The sequence below is a fragment of the Camelus dromedarius genome, chromosome 29 (assembly GCF_036321535.1).
Source record: "Camelus dromedarius isolate mCamDro1 chromosome 29, mCamDro1.pat, whole genome shotgun sequence".
Taxonomy (NCBI): domain Eukaryota; kingdom Metazoa; phylum Chordata; class Mammalia; order Artiodactyla; family Camelidae; genus Camelus; species Camelus dromedarius.
The window spans coordinates 13710871-13725745 of record NC_087464.1 but is presented as its reverse complement, the minus strand read 5'-3'; the positions used below and the strand labels follow the sequence as shown (position 1 = coordinate 13725745).

The following is a 14875-nucleotide window of genomic DNA, read 5'->3' as shown; positions in this document are numbered from 1 at the left end:
GATGTAGCATCACTTCAGTATCACTTCACATCACTTCAGCATCACTTCTATAGTATTCCTGCCCCAAATGCGTAACTTGAACGTAGCCATAAGGAAAATCAGCAAACCCAAAATGAGGGACATGCTGCAGAATATCTGATCTATACTTCCCAAAACTGTCAAGGTTGTGAAAGGAAAAAAAAAAAAAAAAACCTGAGGAATTGAGCTAACAGAGACTAAAAAGACATGGCACTTAAGTACAATATATAATTATAATTTAGATCCTGGGCTGGAAAACATTTTTTTCCTTTGCTACAAAAGGCATTAGTGAGGCAATTGGTAAAATCTGAATAAGGTCTGTAGATGAACCAACAGTATTGTATCAATGTTTATTGTTAGATTTTGATAAACTGTATTTATGGAGGTGAATAGCCTTGATTTCAGCAAATTCACAATTGGACTATGTGAATGTCTGTAACTTATTCTCAAATAGTTCAGCAAAAAAAGGATAATAGTGTGTAGAGGAGAGAGAAAGAAGGAGACAGAGAGGGATGTCCACTAGATTTCCATCCTCCTTTCCTAAACCTCAGTGGACTTGAGATATTGTCATTTGAGTTAAGAAACTATAAGGCTTAGGGTGGGAAGGAGAGGACCCTGAGTGAGACACAGCATCTGGAAGGCTGTCCTATGTAACCGATGTGTTGAGTATTTTCCCTCAAGAGAATGAAAGCCAGTTTGTGCATCACCAAGGGCTTGGCTCCATCCAGGAAAGGAACTCCTCAGAGTCAAGACTACCCAACCAGAGCTGGAATCTACGCGGTAGTGAGCAACCCGGCACTGACGTTATCTAGACAGAGGTTGGAAGTCCACCCCGCAGGGATGTGCAGGTGGGGCTTCCTCAAATCTGACAGGGCGCGGTAACAGTGTGCTCTCAGAGTTCCCGTCACCTCTTCAACACCGTACCTTCTCTCTGTTAGATGAATGACCCTGATGAGGCCGCCTGTGAAACCCATCTGATGGGATGGGTGGATGATTTCTTTCTTTTTCCCAAGATATAATTTAAGTACTCTTTGAAAAAGCAAAGGGGGAAGAATAATCCAAGATACCTCTCTCAACAGTCAACACATGCCACGTTTCATGTCAAACCCCTCCGGCTGCAGGGCTGGCGGACAGGTGTGTACCAGGTCAGATCCACCCAGAGGATGGCTGGTCCTCTCCGCTCCTGAGGTCTAGGGGCACCTGCAGAACTCTAACCTGCTGGCTCTCAGACACAAATGCCCTCTGCCCTCTCACAACTGCATTTCCCTATTATCCAAACTGTTCACTCTGGTTTATCAGACAATCTATGCTTCTGGCTGACTGTATGAGAGAGACCCCCCCTGAGCTACAACTGGATAAACACAATTTCAGCCCAAGTCAGATTTTCCCCTAAAATCATTCCAGTGCACATGAGTTTAAAAAAAAAAAAAAAAAAAGGAAATTTAGTGCTTTATTCCCCAAGGGTTTTCTCATAATATTAATGGAATTCTTTTTTTTTCTACTTGTTTGTCAAATTCTAAATGGTCAGGCTTGACTAAGCCCCACTGAGATTTTTGACCTCTTTGTGCAGTTACTTTTTTGTTTTTTGGTTTTTTGGGTTTTTGGGTTTTTTTTTTACTTTTTACAACATTTCATTCAGCCATGATCCTGAACAGAGAGTGATGAGCTTTATTCATTCAGTGATGTGTTTGTGGAAGGTTTAAATCGCCTTCATTACCTCCTTTAATGCATTATTCTTTTGTACCAAAAATATTTCTCTCCTCATCTGGTCCCAGCCACAAAGCACTGGAGTTCTTTTCTGCCTGAATGAGGTTCCAGCCTATCTAATATCTGATGTTTAAAAGAAAATTGAGGATCAAGTAGGAGGTATTAAAGAAAAGTATTGCCTGCTGAAAAGAGGAAAAAATGGCAAAAAAAAAAAAAAAAAGTGCTCAGAGGCCCCAGGGGCAGTGGGAGGTTAAGGACTTTTGTCTTTTATCTATTTTAAGGGTATGAGACTAATAATGTGTTATCCCCATGACCTTCATCCCTGACTTTTTGGGAGGGGAAGGGGGATAAAAGGGAAAAAAAATCTTAAATGTCTGAGAGAAAAATCCCTTATCAAATCAAACTGATTTTATTCATGATTTCCTGTTAATCTTCAACAAGCTATCATGTTTACTAATGTCTAAAACAGCTACCCTCCTCCCTGCCTGCATCCTAAATCAGTCAGTCTTTCTCTGAGAATGGCTTGGGAGTTTTGCAAAAGTCAATAAGCATCTAAAATCTGATAAGAGGATATCCATCAAGGTGAGCAAATGTAGAGAGGAGATGAGGGTCCCTGGGGTCAGCAACTTGCAGGAGTCAGAGAAGATTTGAGAGGATGACCCTGCTTCTCCAGGGAGGCCCAACAGAGAGGACAAAACGTGGGGTTTGTTTCCAACACTGTTTTGGGTGAGCTCAGGGTTTGGGGGTGGGAGAGGGCTCCCGGTCCCCAGCACTCTTCCACATAGACCAGCAACAGGAAAGGTATAGCTCAGCAGGAGCGTGCTTGCCTAGCATGCACAAAGTCCTGGGTTTAATCCCCGGTACCTCCATTAAAAATAAACACATAAACCTAATTACGTCCCCTGCCCAAAAAAAAACAAACAAAACCGAGCAGCAGCACCCTAGTCTGTTTATATAAACGGCTTCCTCCTAAGATTTTCTTTGGAAAAAAGTTCCTGTTCCTTAATTTTTTATTTTTAATTTCCTAAGTAGATTGATTTATCTTAAACTGGTTGGAAGATGAGTAGAATGGACAGAGAGGAGTCCAGAAAGCATTTCATTTAATGCCTCACCCCCAACCAACCTCTACCCCATCTGAAGGTGCTCTCAGTGCCCCACCACCACCACCACCCCTCTGTCTCCACACGCCCCTCCCTGGTGGCCTCCTGCTGAAAGTCTTATCTGACCAGTTTACCTGTGACAAATCCACAAACACACCCTTGCCCTCACCTCGAATTAACCCTCTTATGTCCTACAGTATTCTAAATTACATCCTCCTGAAGACGTATGTGTAGCTAATTCTCTAAAATGTGATCCAGCAATACCCTTTTTACCCCAGGTCTTTCTTCACGGAGGTTAAAATGATTTTCTTTAGTGCAGCCCCCACTAATGCAGCAGATTTTCACACTCGGGGGGAAAAGGACAAAAAAAGGAAGGACATATGCCAAGATATCAATAGTACTTATGAGGGAGGAAAATATTTATGGTTCTATTCACTTTGGACTTTTTTAACTCGATTTTGACTTCTCTGTAGTTTTTTTCCCCACATAGTCTACAATGAACTTTGACCATGAGGAGGAAAAAGATAGGTTCCCCCTTGACAGGAAGTCCACAGGCTGCAAATGCTTGTGGGCAGGATAAGCTGTCCCCAGGTTGCCATAGCAACCAGCTCACTTTTTTTTTTTTTGGTCTTACCCCATCCCTTTCAAAAGTGAATTACCTGCTCCACCCCTGAAGGCATTTGAGATCATGCTCATCTCTATAAAGATGTGGGTCCTTTAACAGGAAAGCCTAGACATCTTCCAGAATCCGAGATTGGATTTCTCATGGGGAATTTTCAGCCCCGCACCAGGCTGGTGGAGAAATGTTTGGTGACCCAGATTATTGTATCCCAGAGCATCCCAATGCTCTCTGCTACTGTTATTTGTCGAAACCAGAGAACATTTCCATTGCTGCTCTTTGCTTCCCACATCTGAGGAGCTCATCACCTCTTTTAGGGTAAACTGAGGACTTTAAAGCAGAGGAAATGTGGGAACGGACAGCAGAGTCATGAGCAGGATGCTTTAACAACCACAGCCCTGGGAACGAGGCACCCAAATTAGTGCAGACCTCCAAATGAGGCACCCTGCACTGCCTTGCTGGGCAGACCCTTCAGCGGTCTTCCTGGAGTCCCTGAACATGGCCATGAGCTTCCACTGCTTTCTAGCTGTGTGACCTTGAGCATGTTACTTCACAGTTCTTATCACTAAGCCTTCATATGAGAAAAAAAACCCAAAACTAATACGAATCACTTCCTCCTGCAACCGTTGAGAATACTAGAGAGAATGCATATAAAGTAGATAGCTCAATGCCTGGTTCATGATAAGCGCTCGATACCAGTTGCCTGTTGCAGTGGTCATGATACGCGTCATCTATGTATTACCCCAGCTCCCCCTCTGTCATTCTGGACAATAAGGCGCCAAATGCTCAGGACCTGAACACGCTCCTCTGGACGGCCTCAGGCAAGAACAGGGGCTCCAGGGTCGCGTGGCTGCTCACTTGCACTTTAGCTCTACCATTTATCAGCTGTGTTACCTCGGTTACGTTACTTAGCCATGCTGGACTGTTATTTCCATCATGTGCAGATATGAAAGCCAGCTTTTAATAAGATAATTACAGCATCAGCCTTACAAGTCCACAACAATGTTACGGAAACGACAGGCCAGTCAAGAAACAAGCACCACTCAGAGGGTTGGAGTATTCAGATGTATTACGCCGGCGGGCTCAGAGGGGCTTCTGCTCCGAAGCTCTGAGCACCTCCAAGACGTGTGCGTGCGGTTTTATAGGGTAAAGTACAAGCTTGGGGTATTCGGCCAATAGGCATGGAACAGCTTTAGCAGCATGATCATCACAAAAGTGGAGGCAGGGAGGCAGCAAACCAACATTCCAAAGCCAGATATGTATCTTCGAAAACCCAGCTGGCTAGCAAAAAACATGAACAGCAAACCAACACTAACTTAGATTTACAAGTTAGCCCAGCAGAACTCAGATCAGTATCCCGATAGTTAGATTTGTGAGTCATCTTGTTAGCCCAGCCCAGCCTCTCCTTCACATTCCTAGACTTGTGAGTTATCTTGTTAGACCAGCCCGGCTTTTCCTTCACAACAACACAGCCCAGCACCTGGCACCAAATATGTGCTCAAGAAACGGCAATCCCCTTCCCATGAGGATGACACTCAAATTTCACGTACATTTCATCAGTGAGAACAGCTCAAGGAAAAGTTTCAAAATTAGTAAAATTTACAACCAGAGCCCTTCAATCCCCATGTAATGTAACTGACATCTCACCCCCAAATGCCCACCCATTTTATGTGGTTGCCTACCTGTCCTTAGATACCCCAAAACGTACATACTGATGATCATGCCCTGTGTTGTCCCAGGTGCCCTTATAGATGACGCCCATATGTAGACCTTTATAGTTTCGCTCTCTGGCAAAATTTACTTCAACTGGGTCCCATTACACTAAAGCTGTCTTAAGAAGACTGCTTACTGTTCCAAGATCCTCTTGACTGACAATGGCTAAGTGCATAAGGGCCCACCTTTGCTTTCGATAAGCATATATGATAAAAATAAATACAAGGATTCTAAGACCCCGTTCTTCTAGAGAACAGAAATCTTCCCCAGCCACACAGCATATTATGACATCACTATTCCAAGAAATCCTGGCCCGGGGAGATTAAACAGCTTTATGAAATGTCTTTATTTCCCTTTTTTGTTTCAGGAACTTGACGAACATTTGCCCATATGAACTTACTGACAGTTCAGCTAGCCCTTTTCAGGACAGTGGCCCCCTTCTCAGAACAGAAGACCACTCAGCTGGGCTTATTAAACTCCGGTTGACTCCCCAAGGTTTGCTTCCAAACCCTCTCCTCACTGGGTCCCCCAGTGCTGAGCAATAACATCACAGACATTGCCTGATCTCAATCAGGACCTCACACTGAAAGACCCACGTGGAGCCCCAGCATTCACACTCTCATCTGCCACCCTAGAATTCCCTCTTTGGAGACATTACTACAACCCAAGGTAATGGTGACCTTACCTACAGCAAACAACCATCTTGCCTTTTCAACAGATTCTTTCCATGGTCTGTTCAGGGAGTCAATTTAGAAGATGTTTCTGGACAAAGTAGGCTTTTACCAAGACTTCTAAATCATATTGCATGAACAACAAGCTGCCATTCTTTGCCACTGTAACACCAGTTACAATTATGGAGTATTTATTTACTGAACGTTTCCTACGCGCTCAGCACGGGGCTAATCGTTTGGCATGATCGTCTCATTTATCTCATGGAAATGCTTGGAGATACGCATTATTTGCCTCCTCTTACAAATGAAGACACAGAGGCTGAGAGAAGTTAAACAACTTATTTAAGTCCCGAGAGCTTATAAATGGCATATCGAGAATTCAGATGGAATCCCCCATCTGCCTCCAAAGCTGACATCCCATATTGTTATCCCCAAAGCTCTTCAGGCTGCTTTGTCTAGATTACGCTGTTTTGCATCCAGATAAAGACCTTTAACGGTTACCAGGAGAACCAGCTTCTGGAGGTTTCTGAAAGGCTAAAGGGCAGAAAACTAGCCAGCGGAACACCCGAGGTGCTTGAGGGGAGTGGCTTTCAGCCAAATCTAACTTGGCTCAGCCCCTCCTCCCAACTCCCTCTTCCATCTTCTCTGCTCCCTCCAGGTCCCTAAATTGTGGTGACAGGTGATTTTTTTAATAGGAAACTCAAGAAGGTTTAGAGATCCAAATAAACAGCCAGTGGTTCTCCGGGTCACTGAAGGAGATGTCTGGGAGCCTTCCTGACACCCGGCAGTGACTCCCCAAGGCCAGCCGGGAGGTCAGGCTCACCCTGGGAGTGCAGGGAGAACGAGCCAGGTCTCAGCCGTTTCCTCCCCTGGCATCTGCAGTAGAGGCTCCTCTCAAAGGAGAGTATGTACTGAAACATAACTAATCTTAATGTCAGCAGTAATGGAAATTATACTCCATTATCATTAGCTCAAATAAGAATAATGATATTGAATTCGCTTGCAGGTATTTTTCTCTTTGTAAAATAGATACATTTCAGTAAACGTGGCTATAAAGTCAATTTGGGTTTTAAGCGAATCTTGTTTTCCCTTTGACTGCCTCTTTAAAATTAAAGATGCTCTTCCCAAGCTCCAGGAGGAGCGGCTGAGAAGGGTGAGGGACCATCGATCCTTCACAGCATTGTTTTACATCTAGACTGGCCTACTGCTTATTGCTTTTTTAAAAAAAATCACCAGCTCCTTCCAACACCTTCCCACAAACACATTCCCAAGCCACAGACATTTCTCCACTCTCCGGAAAGCCTCAGAAGCCACCCCTGCCTCATCCTCCACACACCCAGCTCCTCCTCTGGTCCTTGGAGTGTTCGATGTCTAAGGAAGGGTGTTAGACGGCAATGCTACAAGAGAAGGGGCCACTAACAGGGCCCTGCGCCAGACTCCAGGATCCCCCACTTCAGTACGCGGCATCCCATGTGATGAATCAATCTCATCTTGTACTTGATCCATTCTAAGGCACAGGGTTTTTTTTTTTTCACATTTTAGCATTTCCAAAATTAAGGTGCTTCTTACCAATGATGGTGTTTCAGTTATAACTGGCAGCATTTTTTCACTCTCAGTGGCATATAAAAAGTGGTGCATCTGACAGTCAGTGACATCTTAGATGTGAAGAAATAAGATTAATTTTTCAATATTTGGTTAGAAAAATTCTCCAAAATGAGCTGGTTCCCAGCAAGAGGTGATCACCCCAGAGGTTTGCTCAGCATACGCGAATAACCAGAGACAGCTGTCCTGAAAGCCAGATCTTGTGGTGGCTGGGCACATAGTAAATGATCCACTAAAAATGCACTCATACACCACAAACCCAAAGCACCACCATTTATTCATTCAACAAACACATTCAATTACTATGTGCCAGTATGTGCCAGGCACTATTGTAGGCACCAGGGGATCACAGCAGGAAATGAGGTGGACAAAGTCTCTGCTTGTAGGGGCTTGCATTCCCAAGGGGGAGTTGGAGGGACTCCTGGATGCAAATAGGCATGCGTGCGCGCGCACACACACACACACACACACACACTAGGTAACTTCCGATAATGACAAGTGTTACAGTGAAAATAAAATAATGATGCTAGAGTGATTAGGTGGGGCGTGTACTTTAGGGGGTGGTCAGGGAAGACTCTGAGAAGAGGGCATTAGTGCTGAGAACTGAATACAGGGAGGAATCAAGGCATGAGAGATATGGGGGACAGAAAATTCTAGAAATCTTAAGAACACAACAAATGGAAAAGCCCAAATTCGGTGAGTGCAAATAACAAAAAGTCCGCACACTCAAGCCAGGTGCAGAAAGTGAGGCGAGAGCAGCAGATGACTGAAAAGGAGGCAGGGACCCCCACCACTCTGACATTTATCACAGCAGATTGTGCCAAATCGCACGCGGGGCGGGGGGTGGGTAGATATGTCAGTCTCAGATGTTCTCACTCTCCTTTTTGTTGCTTGTTTTTGACCTCTCTGTGAGAAAGCCCTCAGGAATGATCGTCTTTCTAAAGGTGCTCTCAGTGCCCCCCGCCCCCCGCGCCCATCTCCTCAGGAGTTCTCCATCCAGAGTTTTCTTTTGCGTCTAGATTCTTGGTAGGGAGAGAAGCACTTGCTGGGCCCCAGAACATGCCACTGTCCTTTCTGGGTCATAGACAACCTTCCTTCTGGTCTTGCTTTGCCATTTCCACTGTCAGCTCATCAGAAGGTGATGCGTGAAGAAGGAAGCCAGGATTTACGCCAGGAGGGAGGGAAACACAGCATTTCCTCCCCTGCCTCCCTCTGTCAGTGGATGTGTGAGACACGTGTCTGTCGGTGGCCCTGACTGCTTCCGGCCGGAGTACAAACAATGCAGGCTGCGGGAAAACGAATCTGCACCGCGGTGCCAAACTGGTTCCCGCAGCATTGTGCCTCCAGGCCCTGAGTGTGCGCAGAGGAAGGCAAAGAGGGCACACCTCTGTGCTCCTGGCTGGCTGCGCTTTGACCCGACATCATCACTATAAAACCCCAGGAGCAGGGGTGAGCCTTGCACTTTCTCATCTTAACTCGACTCCTATCACCCACGACCCAGTCCTCTCTCCCAACCCCTGAAATGTGCCACGAGCAGCCTCCTATTGGCCCCTCTGCCTCCAGCTCCCCTCCACTGCCCAGCACATCTCACTAACACGCACAACTCAATGCTGTCATCCTCTACTCAAAAAAAAAAAAAAAAAAGGTGATGGCTCCAGGGAAATCCAGAAGGTCTGTGATTCTCTGGGTCTCCTTGTATGGGGGGTAGTAGTCACCACGTGGTCCATGTGCCCCTGGGACTAGCAGGGCAGGCTAAGGACGAGGCTGAGCGGGGTCTCTCAGCCCCATTGCCACCAGAGCAGCCCCACCGTCACCTGTTTACATGCAGTGGCTCTGCAGAGGATTTCCTTTAAAAAACAAACCGTTTTATTTCTTACAAATAAAAATAAAAGATTTGAAACCCTCTGGTAGTGAAATGAAGGGATGGATTTGAGTCCCAAGGTGCCCAGTACGCATCACACAATCTTGGGCCAGTCAGCCAAGCTCTCTGAACCTCAGTGATTTCTATGCGGAACAGTCTCCCAGCCTCGTACTATTGACATTTGGGGCTGGGTATTCTTTCTTGGGGTGGGGGTGGGAGGGAGCTGCCCTGTGCAGTGTAGGATGTTTTGCAGCACCCTGGCCTCCACCCACATGAGCCAGGAGCACCCCCACTCCCTGCAGATGTAGCAACCAAAACTGCCTCCAGACCCCGCTAAATGTTCCCTGGGGACAAAATCGCTCATGTTGAGGACCACTGCTCTAGATGAGTTAAATATTTACCTGTCTCGCAGGACTACAGTGAAGATTAAATGAGATGATACATGAAAAGGTGCTTTGTAAGCTGCTATTAGCAGAAGTCTGTAGGAAGCACCTGACTTACATCTTGACATAAACAAATAATTGAACAGTCAATCCTGAATGTGAGAGGAAATTCTTGCCCCCCTTCAGAGCCCCGGAATGTTTATCTTTTTGTCTCTCTCTTTAAATCTTGGTGATACTTTGTCTCTGTCAATCCATAGCCAGTCATTCATTATGCCAGGGTGATAGGAATTCTAAAATCCAGAACATTTTAAAGCTCAGCAATGCTGGATGTTAACCTCTGATTCCCCAGAATGAAAAAAACTATGTAAGTGCGTGTGGACCAACTCAGTGGGCTGAATCCACTGCATTCGTCTGTTTACTTTCTCCCTCTACTGAAAAAAACTTCGAGGGAAGGCAGACACTGAAAACAACGATGTATCATTCAATGTTCAGGGAGATATTGGAAGATGGAATTACACTGCATTAGGCTTTATGCCCTTATATGGCCAAGTCCTGAAACTCCCCGTATTTTCCAAGAAGTGATGCTAGTAAAATGAGAGTTGATCTTTATGGAGATTTACTAAGACCTGGCACCATGCGCCCACTACAGGGACATCACTTTGCTTAAATGTTACTAATGATCCTCGGACGGTGTCATCTTTGCTTTACCCATGGGGAAACTATAGCACAGCATCTTTAAGGAACACGCCCAGTGTGGCCACGATTTGAATCCACAAGAGCCAGCATTTGTGACCCCTGTGCAAACACTATTCTCTCCCATGTCTCATCCTTCCAGAGACTAAGAGGTTTGAACTTAAAGCAAACACACACTACCTTCCTATGTGACCCTGAGCCTCCTTGAACAAACTGCACTGTTGTCAAAGCAACATCGCAGCCCAAACCTACAGGCAGAGAATCAGGCCAGAGGGAAAGCCCTGGAGACAGTTCTACCAAGTCTTAGAATGATGCCAGAGAACAGGATTAAAAACACAGAGTCCTGCCTGGGTGTGAGAGCCAGGATTGTCTGCAGTCTTGTTACAACAATATTATATGCAGACGACAGTTTTATGTCAAGCAGGGAAGATACACCACCACTGCTGACAGGTCTGTTAGACCCCATGTGGGTGCCCGGGGACAACCTGGCCATCTCGGGAAGGGGACTCACCATTCTGCCCATACTAACAACCACGGTCGTTTACACCAGCAGCTGACCCTCCTCATTTAATTAGGTTCAGCTTAATTGTTTAATGAGACCTCTTAGTCCCAAGACACTCAAAAGTTGCTTGACTAGGGATCAAGGATGAATACAACATTTTGGTTTCTTTCTGAGTCAAACGTCACAAACTCTTCCTTGGGAGACCATCACATAGTAAAAATGAGCACACTTCCCCAACCTAAACGATGCACCTGCCCCATCTCTAAACTGTAGTCTCTGACAACTCACTGAGCTCTGAAAGTGTCCCCTGAGAATGCTTCAGAGGGCTTCAAACTTGATTGCTCTGAGACCCAAGGAACGTCTGTGGACATTCCTCAGTGTCAGTCAAGAGTCAGGGAGAGGAGAGTTGACAAGAGGAAGACCAGGCTGGGATCCACTGGGCTCTCCCACTTCTGTTCCAGTTCTATCCATTTCAGGTGTTGTCATCTCCTCAGCAGATTTCTTTTAAAAAAAAAATTCCTTCTTCTAAAGCATTCTCGAACTACTCACCTTGTATAGACTGCCCATTTGGGGAAAACCGAGCTGAAATCAAGCACAATATCAAAGAACTAACTTAAGGTCACACGCCCATCCAGAGAGTCCAGGTTTCACGAACTCCGCGTGGAAGGTGGGAATCATCTTTGAAATGTGAAGATTTCCTGCTTTGGAGACCGTTACAACTGAGTTCAAATTTTAGCTTTCCACTCACCATTTGTGGGACCTTGGGAAAAAATCATTAACCTTCCCTGACTACAACTTCCTCGGATGTAAAATAGGAATAAAAAGTACCCAGCAAAAGACATGGAAACAACCTAAATGTCCATCGACAGATGACTGGATAGAGAAGTCATGGATTACTAGTCAGCCACTAAAAAAAGAAGATGTGGTATATTTATACAATGGAATACTACTCGGCCATAAAAAATAATAAAATAATGCCATTTGCAACAACATGGATGGACCTGAAGATTGTCATACTAAGTGAAGTAAGCCAGAAAGAGAAAGGAAAGTACCATATGAGATCATTTATATGTGGAATATATATATAAAAAAAAGGAAGACACAAATGAACTTACTTACAAAACAGAAACAGACTCACAGACATAGAAAACAAACTTATGGTTACGAGGGGGGAAAGTGAGTGGGAAGGGCTAAACTGGGAGTTCAAGATTTGCAGATACCAACTACTATATATAAAATAGGTAAACAACAAGCTTCTACTGTATAGTGCTGGGAACTATATTCAACATCTTGTAGTAACCTATAATGAAAAAAAGTATGAAAAGGAATATATGTATGTATATGTATGACTGAGACGTTATGCTGTTCACCAGAAATTGACACAACATTGTTAACTGACTAGACATCAATAAAAATAGTAATAATAATAAAGTACCTGGCAACTGCCAGTGCTCTGTAATTAATAGTTATGATTGTTATACATTCAAGGTACTCTAATCAGCAGTAATTTTCTTCCCACTCCCCACCTTCCTGCCCTCTTCCTTCAGGGCTCACAATGAACAGTTCATGAAACATTATCAGATGGGATGCGGGATGTCTGTGGACCATGGGAAGGCAGACATCGGGCATCTCCGTTAAGTCACGTCTTTGGCCTTGGCAGCGAAGGGGAGGAAGATATAGGTCATCACAAGGGTTCAAGGGAGTTGGGGAAAGGTGGCTGCAGGATTTCCTGCTGTTTACCAGAGGCAGCCCTCAATAAGCTGCCGGAGATGCTCCCTGCCCTCAGCAAGTCCCTCTCAATGATGCTAACCTCACCGGGAATGCAACAAATTCCAGCAGCTTTTTCAACCCCAGGGCTCTGCTCACCCTGCCTTCCTCCCAGTTCCCTTAAATAATAGCTGAGCAAAAGCCTCCGGGACCATCTTCAGCTAATTTCCTTCAAGACATGCAAGCTGCTAACGCTGGGAAGCACAGATAGTGTGGAACAGCAAGTATGGCCAAAATTAGATTAAAATAACCTCCTGATAAACAAATTACGCACCAAAAATAAATATTGGACTAGCGAGGCCAAGATAACTAAAAGAACAGCACCACCACATGGCAGGAAGAGGAACTACATGTGCTGCTGTCGGGGCCAGTCCCAATCAGCCCCCAGGAATTGAGCCTGACAAAGCTGGCAGGGAGGGGAGATAAGTAGTGTCCTATAACTTAAACTTAAAATGTATATTTTTTTAATGTAGCTATTGCAAAAGACAAAAATATTTGGCAGAGAGGCAGAACTCTGAGATAATAACAATAATAATAATATGCCAAGTTGAAAGTGGCATGACAAGAGGAGTCTTGTAGTCCTCCCGTCCCTGCTCCCTTCCTCTCACTCACCCCATCACCCCATCATTCAGCAGCCTCTCCTGAAGCTCAGCCTCACTGAGACTCTGGTCCCTCGCACAGCCATGCTGGTGTGCTGGCCCCCACCCACTGGGTCCCACTCAGATGCTTATATGGGATGGACGGTGTAATGCTTTTTTCTAAACTAAATGATAGATGCTCCCCCCCACACACACACATACAAAAATCCTTCCAATAGTTAGAAGGTATTTAGCTTCCTTTCCGTTTTTGATCTTATCTTCTTTAGGCTAAATAAACCTACCCTCGTTAATTGCTCCTCAGTACACACAGGGCTCAGGTCCCAGGGAGCTACCGTAGGTTAAGCTCTGCAGCCCACAAGCTGTGTAAGTTACTCAAGCTTTCCAAGCCTCAGTTGCGACACCTGTGAAATGGGGACAATGCTACCTCTTTGATAGGCTACAGGTATACGTGGTGGCTGACACACTAAGCGCTCTATAAATGCTAGATATCCGTGTTGTCGCTTCAGTCCCACAGTGGGATGGATGTGGCTGGAGAGTCTGCATTCATCTGAAGTCGCTCACAGCAGCAGCGTGACAAACGCAAAAATCTACCAGTATTATTTGAAGCAGATTTCTGGATCATCACAGAAATGTGTGGTCTGCTTCTCCAGAAGCTATGGTGAAAGAGTAGACATTGGGTCTGTAACCACACCACAGTTTGATTCTTTCCGGGACGGGAATTGGGCTAGCCTCTTCGTTAAGGTTTATTGAAAGCAAATGTAGGAGGCTTAAGTCAGGAAACTGGAATCTTTGCCTAGTTAACACTAGTGTGTGAAAACCCCTCTGGGCATAGCTCTTTGCAAGGTGTGGGGGCTATGGTAGGGACCCCAGCCCCCGTGGAGGTATACCTGGTAGGAAAAAGTATGTAAGGGCATATTCAAAAATGCATACATATATGCACATACGCAAAAATACAGGAATCATTGATCACAGTTTAGTTCGTTCTTAGGAGTATAAGTATAGGATTCTGGAAAAAGTTTTAACTGGAAATCTAACCCTGGGCAGAGACATTTGTGCTGAAACAAAGGAAGGAACCAGTGTGAGCTGGACAGGGAACCAACCACATCTCAGAGATCTGGCTGGGTCACTCCCTCCCTCTGGTCCTCAGTTTCCCCGTGTAAAAATGAGGAGGGGGCTGTATAAGATCAAAAGTTTTCTGGGATCTAGACAAGAGTATTGGATTATAATCATCAAACTTGCTAAGAGACTAGATCTTAATTATTCCAACCACTAAAAAGAAATGATAATTACGGGACGGGACAGAGGTGCAAATTATTGCTACAATGGCAATCAGATTACAATCTATAGATGTAGCAAATCAGCATGTGTTACACTTACACAGTGTTAAGTGTCAAATATGTTTCAATTTAAGCAAAGATAACAAAGATGAACAGTTTTCTGAGGGAAAATCATTGGGAGATGGACAGACAGGGCTCTGAATTATCTATTCAAAAAAGTTAAAAAAAAAAAAAAAAAAATTGAACATCACTGAACTAAGCAACCTGAAGGCCTTTTCCAGCTCTAAGAGTCTGACTTCATGGCCCTCAGCTGGAAACTAACGGGGAAACACCCTCTGTGGGCTGAGCCCTGGGGCACCAGGC

General features: G+C 44.9%; 1 protein-coding gene across 1 annotated transcript in view; it reads right to left on the bottom strand.

Moving 5' to 3' along the window:
• The window catches only part of AGBL1 (AGBL carboxypeptidase 1), a 599934-nt gene that overhangs the window by 487606 nt on the left and 97453 nt on the right, over positions 1–14875 (bottom strand). The gene's annotated exons all lie outside the window — the stretch shown is intronic.